The 15,041-nt window shown below is 36.2% G+C and overlaps 1 protein-coding gene across 2 annotated transcripts in view; it reads left to right on the top strand.

Moving 5' to 3' along the window:
• dhrsx (dehydrogenase/reductase (SDR family) X-linked) overlaps window positions 1–15,041 on the top strand; it is a 58,827-nt gene that overhangs the window by 1,130 nt on the left and 42,656 nt on the right. The window lies entirely within an intron of this gene.

Here is a 15,041-nt window from a genome sequence, read left to right as displayed (position 1 = left end):
TAATCTATTTTTGTTAATCTATAGTGTTTGTCTAATGAGTAATCCAGTATTAACAACAAGTATTTATTTCACTCGTATCAATAGATATTCCAAAACTCACTAGTAGGGCTATATATATTCAAATTGTCATTCCTTTGCTACCAGTCATATCTTACAGCAAGGATTCCACTGTCAATAGCAACAAATTGCTTGCAGTTTATTTTTTCTATTGAATGTACATTATATCTAATTATCTATCAACTATTCACATAGCCTAATAGTGTGTATTTCAATTGTTCCTGCTACCTATTGCATTTTACTAGTAACTATACTAATTTATAGGTATAGCCTGCCTATAGCCTAACTATCTATAGTCACTAGCCTATCAGCTAGAGATTTATTTAGGCAAGAACCCATTTTTGAGACACTAGTAACAATATATACAGTTTATAGTATAGTTAGAAACATTAAAACAGACGATTTGGGGTTACGAAATAAATGTTAAAACGGCTTGCCATAGAAACCTGTGGTACGCCTTGTATGCGCTTGTGATGCGAGAGCGTTTGGAATTTGGTTCGTGCCTTCAACCGTTCGTTATGCAGAGATTCAATAAAAACTCAATTCTACAGCTTCAGATGCCTTATATTTCATCGCTTTTTAGTCACTAATGTATATAGACTAAAAGCAACGTGAATATTTATATAATGCTTTAATATTGCATTATCTTTTCCACTGCTCATATAGAATTAAATATATTTCTTCTTTTGAAAACCAGCTACAATTTCACCCCAAGAGCATATAGTGACTCACCGATTAAATACTCCACTCTGAACGTGAGAAGAATCTCAAGTGTCAGCACAGTCACCATAGCGCATCATGAGTGCGTCCAACTGCCAATTTGCCCTCGAACCGAGGCCATTGCAAGTGATCTTGAGAAATAACCGCTAGATCCAGATCAATGGCATTGGTGTGATCTGCTATACCGACGGAACTCAAAGAGTCGTTTACATTTCCTATCTGAAGGACAAATAGAGGGCAGATTAGTTGCTAGTTAACCCAGATTTCATTGTGTTTGTTGAAGACGTCTCAAGATGTAATATAAAATCATTAGACTTGAATAAAAACTCATAAGAATACTAAAAATGTATTGAATGTAGGATGTATTTGATATATGTGTGTGCAAGAGAAAGACAATAGAATGGTGCGAGGAAGTCACTGACATTCACAATTCATTACAAAATGACCACACTTATTTGTTAAGCCTGCTGTCCATAGTGTCCATTGCTGCTAAGTCAAACTATATGCCATATCACAAAAATACAAACAAATAAATTTGGCAAGGACATAACATATAGCCTGACGATAAATATAACACCTTACATCCTTAAAATAAAAACTATTAAAGTCAGTTGGAAGCCGGTGACATGAAATAGATTGGTTAATTCATAATTAATGAAATGCATTAGTAATATAAGAAAAAAATAAAGCATGGTCCTACTTTGTTTGTGTCCCTTATAATTCAAATCTGAATGGATTAAAGGGGTAGTTCACCCAAAAATTAAAACTCATTCTAATGTTGTTCCAAACCCATCATGAGACTGTGGTTAATCTTCGAAACACAGATAAATAAGTGAACAAATAAATAAATAAATAATGAAACCTGAGACAATTCTGCTCCTCCATTAAAAGTTTAATCAAAATTTACAAGACCAAAAAAAGTCATAAAGGTGTCGGAAACCACATGAATGAGTGCTTTAATCCAAGTATTGCGTTATTTTATGTAGGAGATATGATTGCTTTACATGATGAACAAATTTAATTTATGCTTTTATCACTGTACATATAAGCATTCATACATAAAGCAAATCATATATAGTAAACAAACTCAAATGTGCTAATTTCAGATTTCATGTTTACCATTTGCAATGTGCTCTATGTATGTGTGTCGATCATTGTTTAAATAAAAGTAAATCTGTTCATCATATAAAGCGATCATATCTCTTGACAATTAAACCTCTCGATTAATACAGATTACCATACTTGGTGCTTTTATGATCTTTTTGGAGCTTCTAAGTTTTGGTTACTTGGACTTTGAATGGAGCGAAAAGAACCTCTCAGGTTCATTAAAGGAGAAGTTCACTTTTAAAATGAAAATTCTGTCATCATATACTCAACCTCATGTTGTTTCAAAGCTGTATGAATTTCTTTCTTATGTTGAACAGAAAGGAAGATATTTAGAAGAATATCAGTAACCAGACAGTTTTTGGGTCCCAATGACTTCCATAGTATATTTTTTTCCTACTATGGAAGTCATTGGGACCCAAAAACTGTCTGGTTACTGATATTCTTCTAAATATCTTCCTTTCTGTTCAACATAAGAAAGAAATTCATACAGCTTTGAAACAACATGAGAGTGAGTATATGATGACAGAATTTTCATTTTAAAAGTGAACTTCTCCTTTAACAAATATCTGAATTTGAATTTCGAAGATGAACAAAGGTCTAGCGAAGGTAAATGATGGAAGAATTTTCATTTTTGGCTGAACTATCCCTCACTCATGCTCTGAATGCCAACTATATACTCCATGTGTGCAAATTACACAACTGTAGTTACAAATTACACAACTGTTCTTGGAACAGTGGAACTGGAGAGAGACAGAGAGAGAGAGAGAGAGAGAGAGAGAGATGGGGGAGGGTTGGTGCTCCTGTTGTTCTGAATGCATTCTGACATGGAGTCAGTAGATACAAACAAACTCTGAAGGGGAAAATACAACAGCTGTTTTGCTATCCAGCATCCAGAGTAAGTGGAAAAGAAGGAGAGAGAGAGGGAGAGACTGAGTTTATGCGTGAGTGGATGTTTTTCTGGAGGCTTAGCACTTCTGGAAAGGAACGACTGTGAGTAGGGATTCAGGTCAGTGTTAGAACATGCTCAGGGGGAAGCAAACTCCCTGGGATAAAGCAACATGTCTGCTGAAAGTGATGAAGACAAGCAGAGAGAGAAACAAGATAGGAGATCCTCAGGTCACACTGACATGTAATTATTAGAAGTTTTCACTTTTGATCAGTGGTATTGATTTAACCAGCGAGGACAAATCTTGAGTGCTGGTGTGGGAAAGCAAGTTGTCATTTTGTCACACCTCAGCCTGTTCTGTGTTATCACCTGACCCATTTCCAGCATTTTCCCCTGAATTCTCATACATTATAAAAATTCAGCAACAGGTCAAAGCGAATTACTCTAAGAAAAAAATACCCTGGTACTCAGTTTCCACAGTTTGAGACATCCAGCCTCTTCTTCTCAGACAAAATCCATTCTTGTATGGCCTGAGAGCACTTCCAGAAAATGTCTGTTTACATAGTACTAGTCAAACATCAAGGATTCTCCACAACCTGCTGTCATTGCACCAAAGCTGAGCCCCAGGTTTGTGTTCCTGTCTCTTGAGGCGTTTTCATGGCACACATCGCCCTTGAATGACAGTAGGCTACATAAATGGCTGTTTGCTCCCAACAGAAAAAAAATCTGCATGTGCCGAGGATGTAGAGTGAAACAGTCAGAGACTCTTCATTTCGTCATACTGTAAATGCAATAAAATAAAAATAATTAAATCATGTTTTTATGTCTGTTAGTAGTTTGCAGTCAAAATGACTTGTGGCTTTTGATTACTAACTGGTCGGTCAGTCTGCAAAATATACAAAGATATGGTCTGAGACCACTAATAAAAATATGTTGTTGTTTTTTTTCTAATACAATACTATTTTCATGACAAATTACACTATCCACATAATATTTTTTTAGTGAAAAGTTAAATTTCACACGAATTTCAGAATGTTTTAGGATTATTTTGTCCTCCTTCTGCTGTAATGACAGCAGAACTTAAGCTGGTGAGCTGGAAACTTCACAAGTAAACATGTTATCCAGCATGATCTGAAAATGTTCCAAAAGCACATCTTGTGTAATTCTATGGAAGCAATAACATCTGACCTTTTAATTTGAATTAAATGTAATATCTATCTATCTATCTATCTATCTATCTATCTATCTATCTATCTATCTATCTATCTATCTATCTATCATCTATCTATCTATAAAATATGGAACATCTTATGCTCACCAAGGCTGCATTTTTTATCAAATTAAATTGATGTGTGTGTGTGTGTGTGTGTGTGTGTGTGTGTGTGTGTGTGTGTGTGTGTGTGTGTGTTAGGGGTGTAACGATACCCTCATGTCACAATTCGATACATATCACAATACCATATTATTGCAATACTCCAAGACATATGATAAAAGGTTAACAAAAAATGTACTGTTGATTAAAATGCTAAATTTTATATTGCATTGTAGGTGTAAAATGAATAGGCTTGGACTTGGTGCTGGCAACCCAATGCACAGGACAATGGGGACACCAGAATAAAAATATTAATGATTCTGAAGTTAAAAATACAGAATTATTTAAGATGAATATGCATGCACTCTGTCACTGACTAGATACACTCACCTAAAGGATTATTAGGAACACCATACTAATACTGTGTTTGACCCCCTTTCGCCTTCAGAACTGCCTTAATTCTACGTGGCATTGATTCAACAAGGTGCTGAAAGCATTCTTTAGAAATGTTGACCCATATTGATAGGATAGCATCTTGCAGTTGATGGAGATTTGTGGGATGCACATCCAGGGCACGAAGCTCCCGTTCCACCACATCCCAAAGATGCTCTATTGGGTTGAGATCTGGTGACTGTGGGGGCCATTTTAGTACAGTGAACTCATTGTCATGTTCAAGAAACCAATTTGAAATGATTCGAGCTTTGTGACATGGTGCATTATCCTGCTGGAAGTAGCCATCAGAGGATGGGTACATGGTGGTCATAAAGGGATGGACATGGTCAGAAACAATGCTCAGGTAGGCCGTGGCATTTAAATTGTAGCCTCTTTTTCATATTTGTAGTGGAGATGAGTGGTACCCGGTGGGGTCTTCTGCTGTTGTAGCCCATCTGCCTCAAGGTTGTGCGTGTTGTGGCTTCACAAATGCTTTGCTGCATACCTCGGTTGTAACGAGTGGCTCTTCTATCAGCTTGAATCAGTCGGCCCATTCTCCTCTGACCTCTAGCATCAACAAGGTATTTTCGCCCACAGGACTGCCGCATACTGGATGTTTTTCCCTTTTCACACCATTCTTTGTAAACCCTAGAAATGGTTGTGCGTGAAAATCCCAGTAACTGAGCAGATTGTGAAATACTCAGACCGGCCCATCTGGCACCAACAACCATGCCACGCTCAAAATTGCTTAAATCACCTTTCTTTCCCATTCTGACATTCAGTTTGGAGTTCAGGAGATTGTCTTGACCAGGACCACACCCCTAAATGCATTGAAGCAACTGCCATGTGATTGGTTGATTAGATAATTGCATTAATGAGAAATTGAACAGGTGTTCCTAATAATCCTTTAGGTGAGTGTACATTTAAAATAATGTAGGACTTTATACTGGTAACATAAGACATTTGGCATTACCAGGGCTATGACTAATTGAGTCTTGTTACTTATTGTAATCTGGAAAGGTGGTGCTGTTTTTGGTCCTCTGTCAGTTTGAGAGGCTCAAGCATGATTATGTCCCTTTGAATACTTGCTATTTCCTGTGATTTAACCTGAATTGAATATGATTTTTAGATATTTTTAACTGTTACAATTTTTGCCTTTTTTCCCTCTCTAATGATCCTTGAGATCACTTTTTTCTTGCTTAAGCAAGATTCAACAAAGACTGTCACAATTGAAGACCACTTTGCTCCCTGTTTGTCGCGATGGACATATTTTTTTTGTTGTGATTGGCTAAGGCTCAACACAAATAGTCCCCCATTGCATTATTATTCATTATATATTGTAGTTCAATGTAGAATTTAAAAAAAAAATTCTCACACAGTAATTTTTATTTTGGGTAAACTATACACAGTACATATTGTCACTAATCACTGATTCTTGAGATAAGGGACAAAACACACAAAAGCCCGCTTTATGTTAAAAATAAAGAAATTCATTATTTTAAATACTGTACATGTACGTGTAACAGAGTCAAACTAGTGAGAAATGTGCAAGTAAAAGCCTCACTCCCCTGATCTCAAGAGGCACTCTAGCGACGGATGCTAGAAGCTGCAGTATTTAGCCTCCTTGTTAGAGTGCCTGGCTCCCTCGCTGGAGACCCAGGTTCGAGGCCCTCACAGAGCGGGGCGAGTAGGACCTGGTTGAGGGGTTACACATGCTCTATACTTGGAAAATACATGTAATTTAACCTGACCTCAGCATGAGGTCACAATGTAAAACTGCCAAACAAAGTGTTTAAAAATGCAACTATCAAAAATGTACATTTAAATTGAAAGGCAGAGATCTGTAATATATCAAACAATACAAACAAGTAAATCTTGAATTATATTTTTAATAAAAAATGCCTATCAAAGTTGTCCTCACTTTGCGTATGTTTGAATAAATCAGACAATGTCATGGCCATCTTTAACTCAAACCCTTTCCTATTTCCTGCTCATTGTGGATCTTACGGTAGGACACATAGTCCTGGAAGTTTTGTTTTTTTTAAATATTTTATACAAACAATGTTGAAGTCTCTGCGGTCGCAGCCTTGACATGTCAGCTCTGTCTTCCCGGTGTAATAGTTTCTGTAAATAGTTGTGGGAGGGGGGAACCTCCACTTCACTGTACAACATCTGGTTAAGGTGGAAAAATATTACATTGTCAGATGTCAACTCCATCAAGTTTTATGTCTGGAGTTGGACAAGTGCTCTCTCTCTCTCTCTCTCTCTCTCTCTCTCTCTCTCTCTCTCTCACACACACACACACACACACACACACACACAAAATGTGTGTGTGTGTGTGTGTGTGTGTGTGTGTGTGTGTGTGTGTGTGTGTATTAGACAGTGGTGGAAAGAGTAAAAAATTTGACTTAAGTAAAAGTATTGGTAGGCTACTGAAGAAATAATTTACTTGAATACCAGTAGAATTACTGAAAGACAATATGACTCAAGTAAGAGTAAGTAGTTTGCTTAAAAACTCCTCAAGTTACTACGTTACAAAGTTATCTATTTTTATCCAAAATGAGGCGATGTTAGCAATATGGAGCGCTAAACACTCTCATGTAATTTATGTTTAGTTCATGGAGGCCAGAGGACGCCCAGGAAATCCCTTATATGGACATCATATATCTACAACTGAATAACATGCAGATAGAGACGTTTTGACTTACGAAACATGATGGCAGTAAACACGATTGCAATGATCTGTGTTTATCTGTGTTCTTCAAGCCATTTCAAGTATTTTTATAAGAATGATGTATATCTATAATGCAACACTAATCGACATAACCTGTATCAGAGTATATCATTTTTATAAAATTATATATTTTCTATCTCACTCTGTGTTAAGAAGCAACATGGAACCACAGAAGCAAGTTATTTCAAACAGGATTGACGTGTATAAATAGTGATTTTGGAGAAAAACATGATATTAATCTTGTCACTATTAACATATTAGCTATCCCTGTTGCCAAGAGTGATTGTTTTATTGCTAAATTTGAAAAGTAGCCTAAGTCCACATAAGATCATTTGAATGTTTTTTAAGAAGGGCAAAAGCAAAGAACAGTAAGTGAGAGGTCTGATCAAAGAAATGTAGGATTAACATGGTAGGCCTATCTATGGATACAAAAGTGACAGTAAAACAATACGGGTTAACATGTTAAATTAAATGCTCTTTTTTTTCGTTCTTCCGAAAATGTGCTGAGAGCCTGTTGCTATAGCACCGAGCTACACTTTTACACGCATCTGATTGATAAATCATGTGATATTATTTCACTGTTGTTGCTAATGTTGAGGTAATTTCAGCTTCTTACAGTTTGCTTCGTACATTTAGTTAACTGCATTGTTAAAGAGGGCAAGCTAAAGAATTAAACTGAACTGTGCGCATGCATTTTAGACACGAGACATTGTTCTTGCTCCATCTATGCAATGCGTCCTTGTATGAGCCTAATTTTCTATTTACTTCAACTGCTCGGTGCTCTAGTAGCCTAATATCAATGGTATGACCCATTTCAATTTAAAATCAGAATATGAGCATAGTTCACTTTCATTCACTAAAATATTTAAACTTTAGCGATACTGATTCAAAACGTGAACGCCAGTGATTTTACTGTTAAAGCACGGTATGAACGCCCCGCCCCCCAGCTGAATTGGAAGTTTTGATTGGTTTTGCACCCGAGGCAGACCTGTCAGTTATTTGCTTAAGCACTTCGGCTGAAGCGCTTCAGGTCGGTCGTTATTGGCTGAAGCGTAGAGCTCTACTGCAGTAGTTTGAAAAGTGTCTGTCAAATTCCAGCTCGCCCTATCGCTCTGTCGGCACCTCTGTTGTCATAGTAGGTCACTTACTTTTGGTGGAAAATAAATGTAGCGAAGTTGAATAGCCTACTTTAGTTTTATTCAACTCAATTAAAAGTAAAAGTAGGCTACCACAATTGAATTATACTCAAGAAAGTAGATTTAAAAAAAAAAAAAAAATCTACTCAAGTAGGCTAGTGTAAGGACAGTATTTGAAATGAGTTACTTTCCACCTCTGGTTTTAGAATGTTGTTCTAATGTGTTTCATGATTTTATTTACATATATATTTGGCCTGATTTGCATGCCTTATATAGATTGCATCTTTACATCTACTGTCACCATGAAATCAAAACAAGAACTATTGCAGGTCTTATTTTAACTACAGTAAGTGTACACATCTTTCTTTCTTTTTTCTTTTTTGCTTTTTTTTTTTACCTGTCACTCACAGGAGATCACAATAGCAAACCCTGATTTAATGGACTTTATAGAGAGCAAACATGCCAATTTCCCACTGCTTAAGTCATGCAGGTCAGCACAAATAAAATTTAAGTAATTGATGCAGTTTAAAGACAGCCTTTGGATTCACATTGGGAACATTTCTGGTGCTATATAGGGCAGAACCCTATAATAATACCATTACACTCAACATAACATGCACTTCTTGTATTCTGTGAGCTGAGACCCAGAATGAGACATACTGCATCACTAAAAGGAGAAAAGCAGGCCACTGGAAGGATTGTTGTATTAAATAAAATAGTTTAAAAATTATTTAGTTGTCTTAATTTGTTGTCTTGTCAATAAGTTGTTGTAAGCTCAGTTGTACCTTTGTCAACTCCGTCAGTTTTTGTCAACTCCGTTAGTTACACCGTCAGATGAAGGTTTCTGTTCATTTTGAAATAAATATTTTAATCTTTTTTTCCATTTATTGTGTTGAAATATTAAAACATCAACTGAATTATCATGTCTGATTTACCTAATAACATTGGTTATGTTTAATATTAAAAAGAAGGGTGGAAAATTAAGGAATTTAGGAACCGGATTTTCATAATAGCCCAGGAAAAAATGTAGAGAATGTATTTTTTCACTTAGCTCCTTTACTGAAGACTTTACACTGTTGTTGTTGGATGAATTAAATTAAAATAGCATACTTTTTAATGTTTCTGTTCTGAAGTGAATAAATTTACATTTTTAAGAAAAGAAAAACGTTTTCAGAAAAACCTGTTTCCCTACATGGTTCATTACCTGAGATGTCTGTCTACAAATATATCAGTTTATAATAATGTATTATTACTGTAAATAATAATAAAAAAAACCTTCTAAAACAAGTTTTGTCCCTTATCTCAAGAATCACTGATATACGACATGATAGCAACTGCGTGATGCTACCATGTCAATATGGACCAAAATATCTGAGGAATGTTTCCAGCACCATGTTGAATTCATCGAAGAATTAAGGCAGTTCTAAAGGCAGAAGGGGGTCCAACCAAGATGTGCAAAGTGGCCAGGCAGTGAGTGTATATATTATCTATCTTCCATATAGCTTATCTTCCGTTTATTTTATTTTTTTATTTTTAGGAAAAGAAAATATAGTGTAATTAAAATTAATAATACAAATAAAATAAAAAGATTATAAAAGAAAAATAAAATAATATAAAAAGAAAAGAAAAGGAACAGGTATGAGATAATCATATAAAAGATTCACATAAAGACCTAGTACGGTTTGCTTTACTATTTCAACCCAAGTAACTCAATATAATTTTTATCTGAAATAACAAAAAGTTGGGTTTTCCTTTAGCCCATTTTTGTTTATGTATATGGTATTTCCCCATACTTAAACAGAGATTAACAATAAAGGCCACATTTGGTGGTAATCTTTGTCTATTAAAATAAAAAAGACATCCTTTTCACAAAAGTAAACTTTCTTCCCTAAGTATTTACAAAGAAAACATTCCAAATCTACCCAAAACATAAATGAAATTAAAAAATATGGACAACATTTTCTTTCTCAGTCCCACAGACATCACATTTAACATCTACATCAGTACGAAACCTAAGAAAAAGAGTTTTAACTGGGCACACCATGAAGTATTTTAAAATGTACTTCTCTCACCTTATTTGTAATGCAATATTTTTTAGGCAGCCAGCAACCATGCATATTTCCAGTCAATGCACTAAACTTTAGAATGCGAGTATGTTTTAGAAGATATTGGGCTGTATTCACTTAGTAACTTCCTAAAGTAATTAGTCCAACTATCAGCAATATACTCCTTTAATTGCAACATGGGCTGAGACTCACAGTCTCCTTATTCACATTTCCTTTAAACAGACATTTTAAACCGGATGGTATAGCATCGATCACTATACAATATTCTTTTGGGATTATTGGAATATCAAGAAATTCTACATAGCCTAGGTATACAGGTGCCCATTTTCATTAAATAACTGTTTAACTATAAATATGATGCCATCAACCCATTTTTGAAAAAGTTTTATGCTTAAAAGTTATATACCTGTTATTCCAAATTATACATTTGTTTGGAGAAAAATTTGGTTTAAAGATAAGCATCCACGAGAGTAAAGCACTTGCCTGTGAAAGTTGTATTGCAACAGAAAAGCAACCCCACCCATCTTTTCAAAAAATTGATTTATATCTGAAAATATATATCTGCTAGCCTGACGTCGTCATACTTAAATTCTAGTCAGAATATGAGTCTGATAATGCTCCATTGGGCTGTGATTATGGGACGAGTTTCCACCGAACCGGAAAGAAAATGGTATGGAGTTAATATTGTGCCATAATTAAACAAACAAATCCAGCATTTTGCAAACAAACTCGATCTGCTTTGCAAAGGAAAACTCGACTCGCAAACAAACAGAAAGCAATGTGCAAGTAAAGGTCAATTTGAGCGAAATGCAGTGGAGTAACAAATATGTATTGTGTTTTACAAATATAAATAAATGAGCCTATATCATATTTATAAAACAAACCATCCAACAAATTGCATGTAACCTTTGAACAAATACCAAATCTAGTGCATACAAATGCATATCTGTTATGATTGTGCACTTGGCTTTTTATGAGATCTCTCGGCTAGATTTTCTCACAAATGCAGTTGAGCAACTTCCTCTTCTAAAACAGTAGATGGCGCTAAACTAGAGGATTAATTTAGCGCTATAGCTGATTTGAAACAATAGGGTATAGGGACATCCCGCGTGACGTCACGCCATTTGGAGCAGCCATTTTGACGGAATAGAAAATGCTAAACCGCCGGTGATACACAGAGACGGGCTCTGGTATAAACTACATTGATACTGCAGCTCGTCGCGATAGTCTATCATGCCCGAGCCACGCTGTGCAGTTGGATGCGATCAGATACGTGATCATACAAAAGGAATAGGCTTATCTTTATACCGTATCCCGAAAGAAACAAAACGGAGAAACAAGTGGTTGGCGGCAATATACAGGCAAAACGCTGATGGTGGTGCTTGGCTTCCAACTGTTTGTGATATAAGGTACAAGAAGAAAAATGTAAACAAATAATAAAAGTGCATGTAAAATATACAATAAAGTTGAGATGAAATTATACAAGGTTACTTGACTTTTTATGTCTATTCAGTTTTTGTAACATGTCCATGACAACCGATAGCCTGCTTTTGTATGCTTTTAATGAAGCTCTGGTGTAGCGTGATGGGAAAGTGAATAAGTTAACGTCAGCTGTAAATGTCACCGAACTCAATGTCAGGAAGTTTTTCTACACATTAAATGCCTGTAAAAAGAACTTGCGGTGCTTCATATGGATCTATGATTCCTATCTTCCTCTTGTATACTTGATATATATTTTTGTGATGCTAATAAGTGCGATGACATGACGTGAAGAGTTAGCTGAAGCTAATAATAGTGGTGGGGGAAAACTCGATTCTGTTCAGTATCGAGATATTTTGCGCACGCAATTATATCAATACTGTAGCGCAAAGTATTGCAATATTTAGGCTAATTATAAAACAATTATACTAATAATTATATTATTATATACTCCCTAATATATTACCAGGGTTCTCAAGTCTCACGCATTGGCCGTGAGACACACGCAATTCAACTAGTTCACACGCTCACACGCCACACTGTGTATTTCTCACGCTGAAAAGGCAATGCCAACCAAGGTGTCCTACAAGCTATATAACGTTGTATACGAGGCGCGGGCACACAAAGTGAAGTTTCCTGCCGCCAGCACGTATCTCGGCTAGATTGCGTTCGTTACTAGGCATATTTTGCGCGAACACACGGAGGATGACGGAACATTCTCGGACGGCCACCGTACGTTCGTTACTAGGTAACCAACAACATCGCGCGAACACACGTCGTGATGGAGAAGGTAAGTTGGAAGAAAGCTCGTCTAACATTTTAAGGCTAGAACATTTAATAGCCCATCGTATACATTATTATTGATGTAGTCAAAAACTCTACAACTACTTTGCAACCAGGCCAGAAGCTTTGGCTCACTTTGGCTAGCTTACGTTATCTGAAACTAAGGGAAATGTTAGTGGGTATGGGAAGGAATGAAAATGTATTTCTTCATTTTATTTTAAATACATTTAAATTTATTTTATTTAAAATTATATATTATACTGTTTTAATAGTATTTCTAGTTACATTAAGGCTACATTAAAGCAGAGTGCTCTGGGTAATATATATCCTGTCAAAACATACATTAATCATTGCCATTGCATTTGTATTTTTCAAACACTTACAACACAAAACACATTTCATAAGCTGGAGTGTGTACTCTTGTGTATACACACACACACACACACACACACACACACACACACACACACACACACCTTAATAATACTCTAATATGTCATTTGTTCACAATGTCCCACCATACAATAAATCATTATAACGTTACCGTTTCGACTAGACACATTCAAAATGCAAAAATATTTGTTTTTCCAAACTGTTTGGAGCAATTTGTTATATTTTTTGTAATTTTTGTAAAACTTATTTGTAATTTTGAAATATAACATTAAAGAGTATTTTTGATGTGATGAATTGCTCTGTCATTTATTAGATTTACCAATTGTTATAATTTCAATTTGTGCTGGTTAATTATGAACAATGGGTAAAATTGGGGGGCGGGGACAGGTGGGGGCGGGGCTCCATTAGGCTCCTCCCCCAACCACATGTGATCTCACTCCAAGCTTTTGATAAAACTTGAGAACCCTGTATTACCCACCCCTAATAATAGATCTATTGCCATTAGAATGAATCCTAAAATGTACACCGTACATTAGACAGTCCATAGACAGTATAGCCAATGTGAGTAGCTGACGGATGTATACCGTCAAAATGGCTGACACACGGCTAGGGGTCACGTGACTGGGAGATCCCTATAGACCCTTTTACAGTTGGTAAACATGGTGACGTATTTGTGTGGGTGGGGCTTAGCTGGAGGCAGAAAGATCCCTCTGGTCGCTTCACTAACGTTAGTTTGCCAGTTTGATAGCTTGTTTTTTTACCAATGACTGGAGAAAATCCAATTTTATCTTAATGTGCAAGGTCACTCACTCTCCAGGACCGCGATTGTTATTTGCAAAAGTTAATTTTAACAGACAGAACCAGATTGGCTGACCCGTACATGCTCAGTCAATGGACGATCTGACAGGATTAACGTTAACGCTACCAACGGTTGAGTGGCCTGACTTCTACACCTACCCGATAGAGAAACCGAGGGTAAAGAGAAACTGAGGACATATAAATCTTTAGATGCCTATAACTATGTGCTGAATGGTCATGTAAAGATTTGTGTGTACGATCCGCAGTTCTGCCTAGCAAGCACCAAGAAGACGACCATGTAAAGAGTGACATATTACGGTGCAATTTTAAAGATGTGGATATTTTCTATAAATAAAAATTCCAGATACAGCATACTCATTTTTCATCGATTCTTGCACCTAACAACACAACAAGATGAAATTTAATAATAAAAATAATAATTTGAGCTCCTTATTATGTAGCCGAATCTGTGTTGGTTTGTATTGGCCGCCTCCAGTTTTCCGTTTGTTTTGCCTCCAGTTAGAGCCGTGACGTAACTGTGACGTCGGCGCAAAAGGGGTCTATATGTCGAACGTCGCATGACGAAACCGGAAACCTGGTCTCATCGCATCCGCTTGTCATAGAAAGTGTTAACAGCCGTATGAACTGACGCCGATATCTATGGAATTTTAAGGTAATCAGCTAACCTACCTATCTCACTTTGTTATTGGCGTTTTATTCTATTTAAATATCTAAACGTTAGTGTGAAGATTTTTTTTTTTTTTTACTTTTAAATATCGATCTTCACATGCGAGGGACATTGGTTATGATCATCTTTGCTCGCTCCTTTTAAGTTATCTTGAGTAAAACAGTAAAAAAATGCAAGAAGCACATACAAAAGACCTGAACCGGAAGCGATGCGTTCTGTTTTCCGGTTTCGTTATGCGACGTTCGACATATACCCTATAGAGAGCCTAAGTCCCTCCCCTTCCGGTCGACCACCATGGGACCTTATTTCGGAAAAATATTGTATGGTAGTCAATGGCGAGAGACAACAAATATTTTGATCTCGTTTGAATTGTGCCCTGATTTACACATATGATGTTTGTCAATTTAAAAGATACATTTTAAAGTCAAGAAAGTCGCAGCTTGATGTAAA

This window comes from Squalius cephalus (genome assembly GCF_949319135.1).
Source record: "Squalius cephalus genome assembly, chromosome: 2".
Lineage (NCBI taxonomy): Eukaryota > Metazoa > Chordata > Actinopteri > Cypriniformes > Leuciscidae > Squalius > Squalius cephalus.
Note: the sequence above shows the minus strand (reverse complement) of the source record. Positions and strands in the feature narration are given on the sequence as shown.